Source organism: Salmo salar, chromosome 20, assembly GCF_965601325.2.
Source record: "Salmo salar chromosome 20, fSalSal1, whole genome shotgun sequence".
In the NCBI taxonomy this organism is placed as follows: Eukaryota; Metazoa; Chordata; class Actinopteri; order Salmoniformes; family Salmonidae; genus Salmo; species Salmo salar.
The window spans coordinates 66,345,946-66,352,033 of record NC_138310.1 but is presented as its reverse complement, the minus strand read 5'-3'; positions in this window follow the sequence as shown (position 1 = coordinate 66,352,033).

The window sequence follows — 6,088 nt, the reverse complement described above, 5'->3', positions numbered from 1 at the left end:
ATTATTTAATCTTTAAAACTAAAGCAATTAAGCAAAGATTGTCTATATACTGATGACCAAAGTTTTACTTTATAACTTACTGAAGCACTTTTATCAACTTCTACTGTCCTCTGAAAATTGCAGAATTTCCTCTTAACTCTCACGGGTGAGATGAAATGATACAATACCCTTTTCTTAATTTGATTTGCTCAACTCCTGCGTCCTCTCTCTTCGGTCCTCTCTCGCCTCCATTGAAACATTTTAGTGGTGCCACTCATATAATAATATAAAATGTAAGAGCGCACAGGACACTAAATTCTACAATTGAACAACTTTGCTTGCTTCCAACCACACAAACATATGCTGAGTTTACACAACCAGCCCAATTCTTATATTTTCTCACTAATTGGTCTTTTGACCAATCAGATCAGCTCTTTTGCCAATAATTGGGAAAACAATCAGAATTTGGGCTTTCTGTGTAAACACAGCCATCATGTTGCTATTCAATTAATGTGTTATGTGGGTGAAATCAAAACTCCAGGTCAGAAAGCAAAATATTTAAGAGCATTTGCAACCAGAATGGTCCCAATTTAGAAGCTATTACAATATTATGTTTTTGATAAATGTTTACACCACATCTCCCTAACAGCTTCATCGGCTGTTATGTGTTTTCATCAGACAGAATACTTTTTGTGAACATACTGTGATTCTCAACCTGATCTGACAGGCTTCTTCAAAGCCCAATATTATACCCTGGATTAATGAAATAACTAATCAGAGGTCTAATATCGGGCTACTTCAAGGGATTCTCTCCAGATAAGCTGGGGCCTAGTGTGAGTGTAGGGTCAGGGGCTCTCTGGTTCCTCACCCATTAACCCATCTCTCCTGAAACACCCCTAGAACAGAATGGAAATGGCAACTTTAGAGAATGTTTTTGTAACATAACATGCTTTTGGCTTTTTGTTACATAATTTTAGCGTTTACATTTTTTGTTAGATAACATGCTTATGTAATGGCATACAATATAAAGAGCATAATATCTACAGGTACTAGCAAGATAACATTGGTGTTTGCATTGATTCACTTATGAAGAGCAGTGTGTCATGTTGTAGGCTACTCATGAAATATGTCTGGTGTATTTCCGCCTTGGATCAATGTTTTCTTGTGTGTGTGAAATTACACATTTCAGAAGCCTTTTTAAACCACAAATACACTACAAGTTGAACATTTCCTGCATTGCGGGAAAGTTCTCCTGCAACAGAGTGACCAAATTAAGATCATAGATCTGTATGTGTGTATTGTCCTTGTGTGTGTGTGTGTGTGTGTGTTTATCATGTGTTTGCTTGTTTGTCAATACCCCATAATACTTTATGCACCCCAATAGAGCATCAGTGTATTGATAGCATGCTTCCCTCAAGTGCCATGCTCTGTGCTAGATTGAAGCCAGGCCACTGCTGGTCACAAAACCTTCTGCACACAACAGACAAGGGGAATCTGCTATTCATTAGCATCTGTCCATATGATGACCCTGGGCTGTAATGAAATATGAAGCGCACACAAGAACACAACTGCCATTGAGAACAAATCGGATTAGATGGCCATGTACACAATAAATGGACAGATGTAGGATCTCAATTTGAGCCAGTTTGCGAAAGCAGGAAAATAATCCTGCAGCAACAGGAATTGTGAATTATTATGTGGATTTTAATTAATTGGCATTTTTTTGTAGGGGTTGATTAATTTTTCTTTAAGGCAAATCAAGTCTAACATCTTAAAGTGTCAATTAAAGATTCTTAGCAACAAAATAGTGATCACATGAAGATCCTACATCTGTATACGGATCCTACATCTGTATACAGATATAGGATCTTCATTTGATCACTTTTGTTGAAGAGAAGTTTCCAGGAAATTAAACTTGTAGTATATTAAGATCCTGCATCTATACATATAGTGAAACCATTACCATCTAACACATGTCCTACATGGCCATGTGTTCCACTTGAGTCATGACTTTTAATAAGAAGCATATATTGTTAAAACCACCTTTTAAGGTCATTTATTTTTATGCTGAAATGAAAAATGTGCCTAGTGAGATTATGTCATGCTCTTACACTGTACCATAGCCTACCCTATGTCCCTGAGGTTCATCCTCTGGGCTTTAGGAGAAAGTTTTTTTATAGTGTTCTGAAATCTCCAAGGTTGCTTAGGTGAGTTGTGAGATCTGCCAGATATTACAGTCTCTATCAGACCACCTTCTAAACACAGCCTGGCCCAACAGACACGCAAATCCTACAATCCGAGTCACGTCCTGACCAGTAAAGGGGTTATTTGATCTTATAGTTTGGTCAGGATGTGGCAGGGGATATTTGTTTTATGTGGTTCAGGGTGTGTTTGTGTATGTGTTCATGTAGTGGGGGTATTTGGTTTATATGGTTCGGGGTGGTTGTGTATGTAGAGGGGTATTTGATTTATTAGTCCAGGGTTTTGGTTATTGTTCTATGTTAGTTTATTTCTATGTTTAGCTAATTGGTGTTGGGGCCTTCAGTTGGAGGCAGCTGTCTATCGTTGCCTCTGATTGAAGGTCCTATAAATAGGAATGCGTTTGTCATGGGATTTTGTGGGAGATTGTTTCCTGTTTAGCTGTGTGCCTGATGAGACTGTCCAGTTCATTTGTTTTTTTTGTATACGTTGTTTGTGTTTTCCTTCTTCACTAAATAAAAAGATGAGTATACATTTTCCCGCTGCGTTTTGGTCTACACCCTACGACACCCGTGACACCAAGTTCATCGCAAAACTGGTGAGAGTTTCAGTCTAATTAGACTTTCCAGCTTTAACACGACCATGGAAACCTAGCCCCCATCAAAGACTGTTCTGCCATTTGATCTTCAGTGAGTAATATTTCTAAAAAGCCATAACGTCATTCTACCATTGGACCGGGGTTATAGCGTGTTTAAAACAACTTTATATGAGCCTGTCCCATGAGTTTCTCTCATTCAATATACACAAATTAATTGATATATGTAGTAGACACAGCAAGGGTTGCTTATAAGGAATCCCGCTATGCCCTCTGACGAACCATCAAACAGGCAGTGTCAATACAGGACAAAGTGTCACGTCTGCTCCTGCTCTTCCCTTCCCCTGGCACTTGAGGGCGCCAGATTACCCTGCATCACGCACTCCTGCCATCCATCACGCACACCTGCCTTCCCTCGTCACTCGCATCAGCGTTATTGGACTCACCTGGACTCACTTATCACATGTTCATTTCCTATATTTGTCTGTTCCCTTGCTCTGTTCCCTGCTGCTGCATTGATTGTTTTTTGTCTTAGTTTCTGTTTGCTGACGCTGTGCTTGTCTCGTTATATGTCCGTTACTTATTAAATGTTACTCCCCATACCTGATTTGTCTCTCTCCAGCGTCAACCCATGTGAGACTAAGATTGAATTGCACTACACTGACTCCAACGCTCGTCGGATGTGGCAGGGCTTGCAAACTATTACAGACTACAAAGGGAAGCACATCCGCGAGCTGCTTAGAGACACAAGCCTACCAGACAAGCTAATTTACATCTATGGTCGCTTCGAGACAAGCAACACTGAAGCATGCATGAGAGCATCAGCTGTTCCGGACGGCTGTGTGATCACACTTTCCGTAGCCGATGTGAGTAAGACCTTTAAAACATTCACAAGGCCGCAGGGCCAGATGGATTACCAGGACGTGTACTACGAGCATGCACTGACCAACTGGCAAGTGTCTTCACTGACATTGTCAATCTGTCCCTGACTGAGTCTGCAATACCAACATGTTTCAAGCAGACCACCATAGTCCCTGCATCCAAGAGCACTAAGGTAACCTGCCTAAATGACTACCGACCCATAGCACTCACGTCTGTAGCCAAGAAGAGCTTTGAAAGGCTGGTCATGGCTCACATCAACACCATTATCCCAGAAACCCTATACCCACTCCAATTTGCATACCCCCCCAAAAGATCCACAGATGATGCAATCTCTATTTCACTCAACACTGCCCTTTCACATCTGGACAAAAGGAACACCTACGTGAGAATGCTATTCATTGACTACAACTCAGCGTTCAACCCCATAGTGCCCTCAAAGCTCATCACTAAGCTAAGGACCTGGGACTAAACACATCCCTCTGCAACTGGATCCTGGACTTCTTGACCGGACTCCCCCAGGTGGTAAAGGTAGGTAACAACACATCTGCCACGTTGATGCTCAACACGGGGGACAGTCAGGGGTGCATGCTCAGTCCCCTCCTGTACTTCCTGCTCACCCATGACTGCATGGCAAGGCACGACTCCAACACCATCATTAAGTTTGCAGACGACACAACAGTTGTAGGCCTGATCACTGACAAAAGTGAGACAGCCTATAGGCAGGAGGTCAGAGACATGGCCGTGTGGTGCAAGGATGACAACATCTCCCTCAACATGATCAAGACAAAGGAGATGATTGTGGACTACAGGAAAAGGAGGACCGAGCAGGGTAGAGGTTGAGAGCTTCAAGTTCCTTGGTGTCCACATCACCAACAAACTATCATGGTCCAAACACACCAAAACAGTCGTGAAGAGGGCACGACAAAGCCTATTCCCCCTCAGGAGACTGAAAAGATTTGGCATGGATCCTCAGATCCTCAAAAAGTTCTATAGCTGCACCATCAAGAGCATCCAGACTGGTTGCATCACTGCCTGGTATGGCAACTGCTCGGCCTCCGACCGCAAGGCACTACAGAGGGTAGTGCGCACGGCCCAGTACATCACTGGGGCCAAGCTTCCTGCCATCCAGGACCTCTATACCAGGTGGTGTCAGATGAAGGCCCTAAAACTTGTCAAATACTCCAGCTACCCTAGTCATAGACTGTTCTCTCTGTTACCGCACGGCAAGTGGTACCGGAGCGCCAAGTCTAGGTCCAAAAGGCTTCTTAACAGCTTCTACCCCCAAGCCATAAGACTTCTGAACAGCTAATCAAATGGCTACCCAGACTATTTGCATTTCATTATTTGTTACTTCTATTTCTTTTTTGGGTATTTTTCTTAAAACTGCACTGTTGATTAAGGGCTTGTAAGTAAGCATTTTACTGTAAGGTCTATCAGTCATCTGTCTTCATTGAAAATAGAGAAGAAAGGCAAGCAGGATAAAGGAAATGAATAATGGGCTACGTATCTAGTGCAGTGAGAATAGAGGACATAGTGAAGTCATGATGGATGCACCTGCAATAATCTGATGTAATTATAGTATAATAAGTTAAGAATTTATATGGAAAGCAACATAAATACAAACAGTAGGCTATTGGACTGTCAAGACAAAATGACGAAATAAAACATTTTTTGTTCAACATTATCTCTTGCCCTGTGAGGTTCTGTACATTACAGACTGTCTCAAGGCACTTAACACACAAAAATGACTTTTTCCTTCCAGTGTTGTGACATATAGGCCTACTCAGAGCCAGAGCCATATTAGAATAAAATATGTGGCTCTAGGTCTACTCTGTAATTTTTATTTTTTTACAAAACGGTTGAAATAAATCTAACATGAGGTTATCCAATAACTTTAACAGTCATTTAGTTATCGAAAGGGCTCTAAACAATTTCTATATGAGACATAAACCCAATTCTGATATTTTTCCACAAATTAGTATTTTGACCAATCAGATCGCACTCAACGCAGCCTGTGTGAATGCAGTCAACGCAGCCAGTGACCACAAACTCCTGCATCTATCACAGCAAAGTATGAGGGAGTCCGGGGGATGACTGGAGGAGCAATGGCGGAAGTATTGTGCGATTCTCTTGTCGCGAGTACAGGTGGTGAGAATGAGTGGACGATGGTGAAGAACAGTGGAGTAAAAAGGGCTAAAGTTGGAAATGAACAGCAGTTTATGGTTGGAGAGCGATTCACAAGCAAGGATGTTTTTTTGGGTGACCAGTTTGCAGTCTCGAAGATGGTGAAGGACCAATTGGATAAAGTGGAATCGTTCAGAGTGACCAGAAGCGGTATGATGTTGATTTTGTGTGTTTCAAAAGCGCAAAAGGAGAAAGCTCTGCGGCTCAACAAGATGTTGACGTATGATGTGGAAAGCTATGATTTTCAGA